This window comes from Engystomops pustulosus, chromosome 2 (genome assembly GCF_040894005.1).
Source record: "Engystomops pustulosus chromosome 2, aEngPut4.maternal, whole genome shotgun sequence".
NCBI lineage: Eukaryota > Metazoa > Chordata > Amphibia > Anura > Leptodactylidae > Engystomops > Engystomops pustulosus.
Window position 1 is genome coordinate 195,741,707 of NC_092412.1, and position 14,601 is coordinate 195,756,307.

Below are 14,601 nucleotides of genomic sequence, written 5' to 3' on the forward strand. Positions count from 1 at the left end.
TGTGTTTTTTTCAATGTGGCTTATTTGCACGTCTCTATAATACAGATAAACAACTAATTCAATTATTCCCAAAAGCAGAAACCTGAACCTAATAGGAAATGATAACCTTTCTATGATCAATAAATAAATGTCTTCAAAGTGGACTTCATTATGAGCAGTGAAACATAGTATCACAAGTTAAGTCAATTAAGTTTCTTCCGATTTCACTAAGTTAAAGTCCTTCTGCAATCAAAACTAAAGCCTTCAGATGATGTTATTGTGTTATTCTGAAATGAAAGTCATTTAGATTTTCCAGAAATATTACTAATATTTCTAATTGGCATCAATGAATATTTAATTTCTTCCTGTTTTCTGCACAAATAAATTGAACAATGTTTTGCTTCTTAGGTTCATTACCAATGGATTTGCCCTCATAGCTGTTAATTTTATGTGGTGCCACCAAAGATTTGCTTTATTATGTCTAGCAGAAAGAAATGACTAAATATTTGTATTGCTAACAGTAATTTGCAATCTATAATTCAGACGTGGGAATTTTATAACATTTTATAATGGCTGAGACTACACTATTCCACCTGGGGCTATGTGTTATGGGTTGATATTATTGTTTTATTGCATGTAATTACTTAATAATGTATTATGCACTCCACACAATTTTAATGGTTTGTGGGTTTGTGGCTTTTTTGCTTTTATTGAAAATAAGGGTATTTTTTGGCTGATTTTTGCCTTGTTTTTCTTTTTAAAATAAAACTCTGATGTCATCAAAGTAAATTTGCCATTACATTTTTTTGCCACGGATACTAAAAATGCCATTAGATACAATGGAATTTCTGATGATATGACTGATAATTAGTACTTGCAGTAATGATGGCTGTGTCCATGGTGACAAAATAGTTTCTGACTCACAGAGACCTTCTATAATTGTTGCAAACATTATCAGAGATACTTCAAAGTTGGCTCCAACTACTACAGGTATCATAGAGATTCCTAATCAGTAGCTAACAAACACAGGGGTGTAACAAATTCACAAGGGCTACTACTATGGTCAGATTTGTAGATGGGGCTCACACCACTGCCACACATATTTATTAAAGACAAAGGGCTTATTTTCTAAGGGTCGCGGATAGCACTTAAACTGGTTTGTACGCTGTTTTCAGGATTTGTGCAGCTTTGACAGGTATTTAACAGGAATTTGCGCTGGGATTGTGGTGCACACGATCGGATTATGGCAAAGCTGTGCTGGTTTTCATGCAACAGAAATCGGGGGGTGTGGCCGTCGGATGATCCGCCTGATTCGCACTGAGCGCGGGATTTAAGTTTCAAATTGTGTCGCAAGGTAATGCATTTACATGCACCAGGAAGAAGGTGAACTCCAGCGGACCTGAGCGGGGAAGCGACACATGCAGGATATTGGGCGCAAGATCTTAGTGAATCTTAGGGGCAGAGTGCATGATCGTCGGACAATGCATTTTCTGTAAACTCGGACCGGGTAAGTAAATGTGCCCCAACATCTGCTCTCCTGTCTTGTGTAGGATGTTCGTATCTGCACTAAGGTTTCCGTTATGAACTAATAAGTATGGAGAGCAGGCCATACCCAAAGTGAATGGTTTCTAAGCATATGGTGTGTGAGATCAGTTCTCTCTGTGGAACGTGACCCTTATTACTGTGACCCACACAAGGAGGGCACATAAGGGGGTTGGCATGAACATGTGTATAAATATATGTTTATATTATGTTAGTAGTGAATTTTGTATTGGGCAACTTTCTAACTTTTATGATATTCATGTACATTGTGCTGTTCATTATATCTGCTGTTGCTTGTATTTTATTTACTTGCATGTATTTTTGTAATTTAGAACACTGTTCTAGTGGCATGTGCCCCTTACATTATTTCAGAAAAAAATCAAGTGATACTTTGATTCTCTAATTTTGATCTACAGTGTACATTACATTAGCAATTCTTATTAGTTTTCATCCATGATAAGTATACTGAATTCACTTATTGGATTTTTTAAAGCAAGAAGGGTTAATCTACTGCAGAATGCTCAGGACGCTCAGCTACCCCATCTTCTCCCTTTGCGCTTAACAAGCTGACATATACTTTTATTTAAGGATGATTGAGCAAGTTCCAGGAATAAATCAACATCAGTCTGAGGCAATTGTTGTCTTTATTTCAAAAGCAAAGCCACCAGCAGAAAATGCTCCTTTATATTTGTTCAATTATGAAGATAGCACAAATCACCTCAGAACATGACAACTCATTTTAAATCCTAGGAATAACATCGGATATAATGTTGTTTTTTTTTTAGCTCTGAGCTACAAGACAAAACAATGAGTAACAGGAATACAATGGTCGCATGTACTGCTTACTGTGTAGAAAACAATACACATATCCATATCCATGACATTGCTGCACTCTGTCGTGGCAGTGCAGGGAGCACCAGATTCATAAAGAACGGGCGCCAGAAATCATGAATCTGTTGCACCATGCACTATAGGGCATATTTATCAGGACCTCTGTGCCACGTCAGCTAGCACTTGTGGTTATTTCCCCCGATCCGCCAACTTCACGCCAATGGGGCGTGAAGGGGGTGGGGTGCGGCCGGCATAACTAGATTGCTCACACAGCTCACTTACTCTTTCCACTGCCAGTTCTCCTCAACAATAAGCATTCCCCAACACAGAGAGCGCTTCTCCCCACCCCATACCAAGTACTAGATCTCCTTTATAGCTCAGCTTAATATCCCTCACGCCCTACACCCCCTTTCTCTCGTGTGGGTGCAATACCTTTTGAATTTCCATAAAAAGCCGTCAGTCTGCTGCGGTGTATTGCGGAGCAGAAGTGCACAGGAAGGTGGGTCCCGGTGCTTTTTGCAGTAGAGGTAGCTTTGGACACTGTGGCCCACATTTATCAAAAATAGTGGAGGGTGCTGTGTGCGACAGATTCATGAAATGTGTCACATCGTCTTCATGAATCTGGTGCCCCTTACACTTCCTGCAGAACGCCGCATTTTTTTACTGCTGCCCTTGCATACAACACAGTTATGGCGCACGTCAGACAGAATTTTTGCTCATGGTCCGACTAAGTACTAACACATCCTTTGGTGCACACTGTGAGGCAGATTTGTTGTTGTTCTATTTTGCGTTTTTTTTTTTTTTGCCCTAAAATGTCTCTGTTTTGCGCCATGTTTGTCTAATGTCAAAATTTGACAATTTAAAAAAAAAATTAAAAAACAAAAAGAACAGCTGTCTGCCTCTCATGCTTCTGACAAAATGTTTATATGAAAAATAAATGTTTAAGTTGCAAAATTAAACATTTTAGTTTATTTCTAAATAGAGGTTTTGGAAATTTTGACAATAGATCAATTCATTAAACAGATTATGGTGCGGAAAATCCACTGCGTAATACAATAACATTAAAGTGAAGGTGATTTGGAAAAAAAATTCATGTATACGAAATGAGTCTAATGTGCCTCATAGGACTCACACAGAGAGAACTCTAACAGTGTGATTTGGGACACAAAGGTGGTCATTTATCTTAGTCAGATGCACCTTTTTTAGTGAGTTTTTGAGCACATTGTGGTATTTGCGCAAATTTTTTGCTCCTTTTTCCAGCAGTTTTCCATATGGCCACAAATAATTGCACAATAACAGGGCAGTCCTGACCATGCTTAGGAAAGGCAATGGTGTGATTTACTTTATTTGATAAATAGAAAGACAAATCAGGTGCAAAAATATATACTAAAGGTGCAAAAAGAGCTCAGAAAAGGGTGAAGTAAGATAAGTGGCAAAAATTAAACAAAGTAACAGAGATAAAGATACATGTCCCCCAATGAGTGATCTCCTGAAAATGGTTCTGACTTGAATCTGTTGTACCCTCTTATGGACTGGCCACACAAACTGTTAAAAAGACGACTATCGGCACTGATCCATTCCAAGTTATTACATCTAGTGCAGCCATGTATCAACTGTTCTAGAATTGGACGCACACAGAACATTTTCACTCCAGTGTGCAGTTGCCCAATGATAGATTTTTCAGCAGTACTATTCTGCCCCTACCAATATATGAGCCCCGTTTGCTAGCAATTTCATGCAGAGTTATATTGTTTTTATGACAGGTTCTATACAAAGCTGTATGTTCCATTGAATATCTAGTGACAAAAGCCCGTGGTATGACAGCACAGAAGTATACTGTTTATAGGGTTTTATAATAATACTTCAGGACCGAACACAATTTTTTCTACTTGTTTCAGTCTGCTGAATCACGGCAAGGTTTCGTGAGTGTTCTATCCTCGTAATTAGAGGTGCAATTTCTTTGGGAATCGTAATATAATTCAGTGTGTCGATGTTTATGGAAAATTCAACCCATATTCATGCAATAACAAAACAATAAATCTATGTACAGTGACAGGAACGCATTTTCAGCCTGAAAGATAAGACATTTATGGCATAACACAGCTGCTGCTTCTCCTACTGAGAATATGTAGATATTTGGATATACAGGCCGAGGAGGCACTAATATCAGCGGCATCTGCATTAATGACTGGTTTGTTCAAGCTGCTTTTAGAATTTCTTTCTCCAATACTTTAGTAAAAAAGTTGGGCATAGTATTGCATGTGGATGAAGAGGGTGGATGTATATATATATATATATATATATATATATATATATATATATAATTGGTCTCGTCCAAATGTTAATTGGTGAAGCAAGAGAATGTACTTGGTAAAGTGTATGGTCAAGTCAGTATTCACTTTTGATATCAATCACTATTTCTCAGGTTCTGTTATCACCTTGATTCCTCAGAACCTGCTTGGTTCTAGTAAGAACTAGTGTGAACAGCACCTTACCACTGCAGTTATCCATTATGTATACAGAATTCAAAATAAACAGCACTGCCTCATTTTCTTAAGAATGTCACCTTGACTACAAGAACCATCCTGCCAGTCACCTTCAGCTCTGCAGCTTAAATGTCCCTCTGTGCTTCATTATTTTTCCTCTATTTGACCTTCTAAATTCCATTAATTAAGTTGGTTTAGGGTTTCATTTTTTTACCTTAAAAAACACATAACATCAATTTTTATATGTATTTTTTTAATAATATTTCCCTCTGACAAAACTGAAGAAAATGGATGCATTTCATCTCATACCACCCTGTACAGGAAGAGTGGGAAAGTCCATAGGACTCTGAAAATATCTTTGTGTAGCACATCTGCCATAGTCAATCACAGTGGAAGAATGTTAATGCATGTTCCCTGCATGTGCCTGTGATTACAAAGCCAGAGAACAAGCAGCTGCTACTGGATGTAAAGGCTGGCTCTGTATATTCCTCATTGTCACTCTGCCATCCAGAATATTTCATCTGCACCACACTGCGACTTCAGAGGTACAATTGTCCAACTATGTTGAAATGTATTTATTTACATGCCAGGATTTCTTGGAAACCCGTGCTAAACTGCTTCTGAGCCGTGTGACTGCAATAGTAGTATATGGCACAATAATAATAATAATATTAATGTTGCCTACAATAAATAGAATCCAGGGTTCTGCTCAGGGATGCCACTAGGAATTTTGGGGCCCCTGACTGGAAGATTTTTGGGCCCCCTCCCACCGGTGTCCATTCCCATTTTGATACATAACATTGTACACATTTTTCTTTTTACCAAAACATTTTTGAGCCAGACTCTGCACGTGCCCACTCAGTATATAGATTGTCCCAGCAAATGTCCCCTCAGTATATAGATAGAACCCCGGTGCACAGTAAGCCCCCCCCTCAGTTCACAGCAGATGCCCCCTTTAATGAAATGTCAACCCTAGATGCCCCCGTTTAATTAAATGCCCACCTCAGATGCCCCCTTTAATGAAATGTCCTGCCAGATGCCTACTTTAATGAGATGTCCACCCCAGATGCCCCCTTTAATGAAATGTCCACCTCAGATGCCCCCGTTAATGAAATGTCCTGCCAGACGCTTCCCTTTAATGAAATGTCATGCCGGACACCTCCCTTTAATGAAATGTCCTGCCAGATGCCCCCTTTAATGAAATGTCCTGCCAGACGCCCCCCTTTAATGAAATGTCCTGCCAGACGCCCCCTTTAATGAAATGTCATGCCAGACGTCTCCCTTTAATGAAATGTCCTGCCAGAGGCCCCCCTTTAATGAAATGTCCTGCCAGACGCCCCCTTTAATGAAATGTCATGCCAGACGCTTCCCTTTAATGAAATGTACTGCCAGACGCCCCCCTTTAATGATGAAATGTCCTGCCAGATGCCCCCTTTAATGAAATGTCCTGCCAGAGGCCCCCCTTTAATGAAATGTCCTGCCAGACGCCCCCTTTAATGAAATGTCATGCCAGACGCCTCCCTTTAATGAAATGTACTGCCAGACGCCCCCCTTTAATGATAAAATGTCCTGCCAGATGCCCCCCTTTAATGATGAAATGTCCTGCCAGATGCCCCTCTTTAATGAAATGTCCTGCCAGATGCCCCCTTTAATGAAATGTCATGCCAGTTGCCCCCTTTAATTAAATGTCTTGCCTGATGCCCCCTTTAATGAAATGTCATGCCAGATGCCTCCCTTTAATTAAATGTCATGCCAGACGCCTCCCTTTAATTAAATGTCTTGCCTGATGCCCCCTTTAATGGAATGTCATGCCAGATGCCCCCCTTTAATGAAATGTCCTGCCAGATGCCCCCTTTAATGAAATGTCCTGCCAGACGCCTCCCTTTAATTAAAAGTCCTGCCAGACGCCCCCCTTTAATGAAATGTCCTGCCAGACGCCCTCTTAATGAAATTTCCTGACAGATGTCCCCTCCTCTTGAAAAAAGAAATAAAACCTATACTCACCTTCAGCTTCTTCTCCCCGGCCCTGCGGCTCTGTCTTCTGCTCTTCAGGCTCAGACGCATCACTATGATGCGGCGATGTCACAGCCGCTTGACGTCATAGTGTAAGGGCCTGCACGGCGCATACAATATGATGTCATGCGCCCACAACACTGCCATGTCATAGTGATGCACCCGGGCCGGAAGAGCAGGAGATGAAGCTCCAGGAACGGGGAGAAGAAGCCGAAAGTTGAGTATAGATTTTTTTTTCTCATATAGGGCCCAAGAATGGGGGTCTTAGTGGGTACTGTGAGCCCCTTGGGCCCCCTTTTTGATCAGAAAATGGGGGGGCCTTGAACACAGTCCCACTAGACACCCCATGATCGCGGCCCTAGTTCTGCTTCATACACTGGCCCACATTTATCAAAACTAGTGCAGTCTGTGCTAAGTGCGGTGAGTCTTCATGAATCTTGTGCCCCCTGCACCATATTTTTGATGCACTTTGTTCATGCTGCAGAATTGTGGTGCACATAATAAATGTGGCACATGGTCCGACTGAGCACTAACACCCCCTTTAGGTGCACATTTTTTTGTCTTGTCGGACAGCCGCAATGCAAGATTGGCACAGACACTTTATAAATACATGCACAAACAGTTTGCACATTCTTTTCTGTGTAAAGTCAGACAGAAAATTGGTGTCAACACTTTAATAAATTTGGCCTACTGTTCTTTTGCAGAACTGCATTGTATTATTTCAATTTTGACCCCTATTAAACCTGTTTAATACCGTGTCCCTGGTGCCTAGACCTAAATACGGCCCTGGTCGTACTAGTAACCAGCACCTTAGAAACACAAGCCCCTGAATGAAGTCCCACTATTCTCCCCCTGATCGTGACCCTGCCCCCAGAGCTGACTACTTTACAGGAAACCTCCAGAACCGACAAAACAAAACTCACCTCCCTTGGCTTCTGTTCTCCTTCTTTACCCCTCTGTTTCACTGCTCAGGGTCCTGACACTGGATCTATGTGCTGGTGTCAGGACCCGGGGCAGTGCGGCACCTGGAGCAGACTCCTCTTAACCCATTCCCCCATGATTGATTTGTGTTTGCCAGGGCTAAGAATGAATATATGGTTAAAACAGTGGTATGGAAATTAATGTTCTGGGATGCTATGACAATATTTCCACCCTTTCAATATACAGTATGGATACCATATACAGCTCTGCACCGCAATGCATACTGATCCAAGCGGTGTGTAACATATACAAGTGCAGTCACCTCAGGAGTGTATTTATCTCTATACATTTTTATATATGCCATAAAATTCTTAGGCAGCACAGCCTGAAGTCTGCCGCCTCCTACAAATGAATCTGGTAACTTGGCTCAGTTAGATCTACCATGTTGGACTTTTAACCTCTTAGTGAACGTGAATACAGGTTTTCACAGTAGGCACTAATGGGCCTCAGATAAACTGACATGTAACATGGGGTTCCCATACCAAAAAGATAGCTGATCTTTTGTTTTGTTATCAAACCTCCGGTTTTAGGAAATAAATGTCCTATTACCGTATTTTTCGGACTATAAGGCGCACAAAAAATCCTTTTCTCAGAAATCAAAGGTGTGCCTTATAGTCCAGTGCGCCTTATATATCAACCGTACTTACAGACAACAGCTGCCTTGAACTGTGCACAGGTCTGCCACCTGCTGGTCATTCATCCTTATAATCAGGTGCGCCTTATAATCCGGTGCACCTTGTATATGAACCAAGACGTTTTATCAGGCATTTATTGATGGTCTGCCTAATAACCCGGTTCGCCTTATAGTCCGAAAAATACTGTATATGGTTTTGTTTGAGTTAAAATCCTCGAATACTTCTTAACATTTATCTGGTTCAAAGCCAGAACCCTACTTGTCCTATTATATCTAGACATTTGATGCAGGTTCGTCTCCCATTAAATGATAGACAGACTACATAATAGCATAATAGTATATTTATAGACTAGAGTCATGTACTCTTGGGTGTTCTTGGCTTTTTCATGTAAACATAGTTTAGTATCATACAAAACACCTTGTCAATGGCAGTGCTGCGAGAAGGTGTGACCACCATGTATTCCAAAAGATATGCCTGAATATGAGTGCCAGGAAAAAACTTGGCATTCCTATAAAGAAAAAAATAAAGCGTGAACATTTGTCACCGCACATAAATACAATGGAAAACTATTTATGGAAATAAAATGAGTTAAAAAACATGAACTTTTTGTTTCCATAAAATGTATAAAGCTAAAGATGCTTTGACATAAGGATGTGACTTAATCAGGACTGAATCATTGATAAAAGGTGAATAAGAAACAGTTGGCTCTGTGCACATGTAGCAGTCAGATGCCATTGTTGCGCCCCTTTCCCAGCCGAGGTGCTCCACTAAAGGAGTACCAGGGCCGCCACATACAGTGCTCAGGGGAAAGGATTTGTAGGGAAAAATTTGTGACACCAGTCAGAACCACGATGCGTTTAATCACTGACTTGGGCCCCTTGGAGATAGGTGTTGTGGGTCAGCATTATATTTAACCCTTCCCGACTACGGCTGATCCTGATGGCGGTGCTCAAAGAATTGACTCTCACACTTGCAATTGAACTTCAACTTCATGGCCACCAGCTTGGCAAGCTGACCCTCTTCAATGTCAGATTGTTTGCTATCTTTCTCCTCAATTTTTTCTCGCAGTTATTACACTTTGCTGGCGCTGTATATTGTTACTCACTCCGCCTCTGCTAAGGAGGTGAGTATTCTCCCTAATCTTCATTTTCTACTACCCCAGTATAGTTCTGCTTTGGGTAATCAGGATTTTACTCACCTCCTTGGCCCCTCTCACACTTCTCAGAACTGACCTCCTTGCTTGTCTCCCTCAGAACTCACTCACTGACTCCTAACTTCTCCTTTCTTTTTCCTAGAATCCCCAGTCCTGCACTGGTTAGCTTGGTAGATGGCTCTCTTTTATTAATCACAATACAATTAAAAGTATATACACAATACATTGCCATTGCTGTAGGACCCAACAATTTACACAAAATTGCAATGTGAACCTCGCCTTTAGTTTTGGTACTAGGACACATAGCAAAATGCTTCAGACTACATGCTTTCTGCTTATGCAGTGAGAACTGGTCACTGCAGGGGGGACATATTAAAAAATAAAGCAAAAAGAAATGAGAAAAAAAATAAGAAAAAGAATGAACATTAAGACTCATTTAGAAAATTAAAGAGAGAGGTATAATGAGTTCCCCATGCTTCCTAGATGGGGAATGAACAGGTTTTATTTGTAGGTAATACTTTAATTAACATATATTATACCATACTTCCCAACCGTCCCGGATTTGGAGAGACAGTCCCGGTTTTTGGGCTCTGTCCCATCGTCACGAGCTGCTGGGTGAATGTCCCTGGTTTCCCCTGTCTCCCCTGGTTCAGCCCCTGCTCCTCAAGTAATATCTGCACGAGTTTCAGTTGGAACCTGGAATAAGAGAGAGTGACTGTGGGGGAACATGGTAAGGTAATAGTAAAGGGAGTATTATTATACGGTTTAATGGGAGCGGGGGGTTGGCCAAAAGTAAGGGGCATTGTACTATGTGGGAACCATCAAGGCCGATATTATATTATGCTTGTTGGCTGAACAATGGGCGTGGTTTCAAAAAAGGGGAGGGACCTTTGGTCCCTGTTACTCTGGCCCCAAAATTAGAAGGTAAAGATTTCCCTGAGCTTCCTAGATGGGTATGAACAGATTTTATATGTAGTTTATAGTGGAATGAAAATATATTTTACATATACACAGCTGTGTACAGAATCTATTAAACATCCTAGATTTGGAATGAACCGGTTATTTGTGTAGTTTATAGTGGAATGAACATATATTACACATATTTAGATGTGTACAGAATTTCCTGAGCCTCCTAGATGGAGAATGAACATGTTGTTTATGTAGATTATAGTGGAATGAACATACTTTACACATATTTATCTGTCTACAAAATACCCTGAGCTTCCGAGATGGGGAAAGAAAAGGTTTCATATGTAGTTTATAGGGGAATGAACATATATTACACATATTTATCTGTCTACAGAATTCCCTGAGCAACCGAGATGGGGAACTGAATCTACAGCCAGTTGTCACTATCCGTGCTTTGTATACTTACATTTACATTGAATTTAATTCATCAGCCATTTATATACGTTTCTTAAATACAGGCAGTCCCCGGGTTACATACAAGATAGGGTCTGAAGGTTTGTTCTTAAGTTGAATTTGTATGAATTTGTATGTAAGTTGAAACTGTATATTTTATAATTGAAGTTCTAGACAAAATTTTTTCTTTTGCCCTAGTGACAATTGGAGTTTCCAAATTTTTGCTGTAATTGGACCAAGAATTATCAATAAAGCTTCATCACAGACACATTACAGCTTATCATTGCAGCCTGGGACTATAGTAAAGTTTCTAGAGAGCTTGGCCAGAGGTCACAGTGGGCAGAGGGGTCCGTCTGTAACTATGGGTTGTCTGTAAGTCGGGTGTCCTTAAGTAGGGGACCGCCTGTAGTATGTTATTAAAAAAAGTACCTGTGTGAACATAATATCCCATAAACGTAGCCATGTTTTCCCTTAGAAAACAGATGGTAGTCCTTGGATACGACCACCTCCGCACCCTGATGGCCATGGCCAGAAATGCAATATTGAGTCTTACCTGACCTCCTGGATTCAGCAATCATTACCACAGGACGGCTGTGGGACATACAGTAACTCCCAGGCAGTTTGTATGCAAAAATTATTTATTTCTTTGTTCAATTACTCCAGCAGTTGTATCCAAGGACAACAATCTTGTTTCTAAGGGACTACATGGGTACATTTATGGGAAATTATCTTCACACAAGAAATTGTTTATTAATAGCATCCAACTGAAGAAATGTATGTATATGGTAGAGAAATTAAATTAATTGTCAGTGCCCAGATGAGAATAGCCCTTTAACCCACTCTAAATCATTAGTGGTAAATGTATGTTATTGACAAGGCAATGGAATCTAAATGTATGTTTAGCGGATTTATTCATACAGTTCTCGATAACTCATTGCACTGTACAGAAGCAATCTATGCCAATGTAATCAATAGGAACACTAAAAGCTATGTGACTTATCACCGGTATAAAATAACAGCAAAAAATACATCAATCACTTGACAAACTACATTCCATGTTTACTGACAATAGAATAATTCCAGGAATATAACGAACCTCTGTAATGTCAACAAATATATCTAGCAGCTAATAAATCCTACACACACAAATATTCATTTAGCCACATTGTTTCATTTAATAACACATATTAATACTGTAATGTTCTATAACCACAAGCTCTGCAGAGTCTCTACCACCGTAGTTTTAGTGCCAAAACCATCTTTGTAATGACTATAGGAAACTGAATGAGGTGTCAAAGTTTGATGCTTACCCCATGCCCAGGGTGGATGAGTTATGCAGTGGCATACTTAGATGATATAGTCATTTTCAGCAGGTATTGGGGAAGACATCTGGGTAAAGTTCAGGCAGTGCTTTTCGCCTTAAGAAAAGCAGGCTTCACGGAAGAAGAAAGGTACCTAAGTTACATAGTAGGTAAGGGAGAGATAAAGCCCCAGGTAAACAAGGTGGAAGCCATACAGGACTGGCCACGCTCACTTACCAAGAAGCAGGTTAGAGCCTTCCTGGGGATAGTGGGATATTATAGGATATTTGTTCCCAATTTTGCTATGATAGCAACCCCTTTGATGGACCTGACCAAAGGTACAAAATCGGTCATGGCCAAGTGGTCTCCTGAGGCCAAACGGGCCTTTCAAGAGCTGAAACAGGCTATGTGTAAGCAGCCAGTGCTGGTGGCCCCAAATTTTGCCAGAGAGTTCATTGTCCAAACCGATGCGTCAGAGGTGGGTTTGGGTGCTGTGTTGTCACAGGAATTCAATGGTGAGGAACATCCTGTCATATTCCTCAGTCGGAAACTGTCCCAATCTGAGAGGAATTATTCTATTGTGGAAAAAGGGTGTCTTGCCATTAAGTGGGCACTGGACTCTCTAAGGTATTACCTCCTCGGTAGGAAATTCAGGCTCATATCTGACCATGCCCCATTAAAATGGATGAGGGAGAGGAAAAGGAATAATGGCAGGGTAACACATTGGTTTCTAGCGCTTCAAGACTTTAATTTTCATGTAGAGCACAGGCCTGGTAAACTTCATGGGAATGCAGATGCGCTGTCTAGAATTCATTGTTTAGTGGCAGAAGGTGCCCAGCGCCTCGGCTTGGGGCAGAGAGGTGGGGTATGTAAGAGGACAAGAGGTGAAATTGTTGATGACAGGTACAGGTACTTGGCCTTGGTGATGTAAAAACCTAATAGCTGTTGCCAGTAATGTTATGTTACTGAGAAGTTTTTCCTGCTGTAGTTCGGGTCTGGGTTTTTATGGAGCGACCAAAGAGTGTGGGTGGGAAGGTCGCTCCCTACTCCAGCACAGGTTTTGCCACTTATCAAAAATGCAGCAGTGGCTGCTCAGGTGAGAAAAGCTGTGTATGTGTGAGAAGAAGCTGGTGTCCTCCATGTGCTGTGGGAGGAAAGCTGCCTCACAGTTCCTGGGATGCTATACTGCTGCCCTGGTGAGATTGTTCCATTTGTATTTGTAATACCTGAAGAAAGGAATGTTTAGGTTTATGTTTATAAGCTGAAGAAAGCGTATTTATTTAGCTTGAAGCTTAAAGGGGTATTCTCATCTGGGCACTCACATTCATTAATCTGCCACATTTCTTCAACTGGATGTTATTAAAGAAAATGTTCCTGTGTGAAGATAATTTCTCATAAACGTAGTCATATGGTCCCTTAGAAACCAGATAGCTTCCTCGGATACGGCCACCTCTGCTGGAGTGATTGCACAAAGACTCAAAAAGTTTTTGTATATGAAGTGTCCGGGAGTTACTGTAGGTCCCACATCCGTCCTGTGGTAATGAACACCGAGTCCAAGTGGTCAGACAGGGGTCGATAGCGCATGTCTGGCCACCGCTGCCAGAGTGTGAGGTGGTTGTATCCGAGGAAGATATCTTGTTTCTAAGGGACAACATGATTACATTTATGAGAAATTATCTTCATACAGGAACATTTTTTTTATTAACATCCAATTGAAGAAATGTTTATATATGGCAAATTAATTTAATTAAATGTAAATGCCTTGATGGGAAAACCCCTTTAACCCCTTAATGCTGAAGCCACTTTTCACCTTCCTGACACGCCCCATTTTTTAAAATCTGACATGTGTCTATTTAAGTGGTTATAACTTTGGAACGCTTTAACATATCCAGTTGATTTTGAGATTTTTTCGTGACACTTTGTACTTCATGTTGGTTGAGAAATTTAATCAATATGTTTAGTATTTATTTATGAAATAAATGGAAATTTGGCAAAAATTTTGAAAAAAACAATGTTTTCCAAATTCAAAATTTTCTACTTTTTGGAAAGTTGGTCATATCACTAAAATAACTTGATAACTAACATTTTCCATATGTCTGCTTTAACTTGGCATCATTTTTCAAAAATCTTTTCCTTTTTTTAGGATGTTAGGAGGCTTATAGGAGGCTTATAGGAGGCTTAGGTGCAATTTTTCTGATTTTCACGAAAATCATCAAAACCTACTTTTGGAGGGTCAATTTAGTTAGAAGTGACTTTATAAGGCCCATATGACAGAAACCCCCCACAAATGACACCATTTTAGAAACTATACCCCTCAA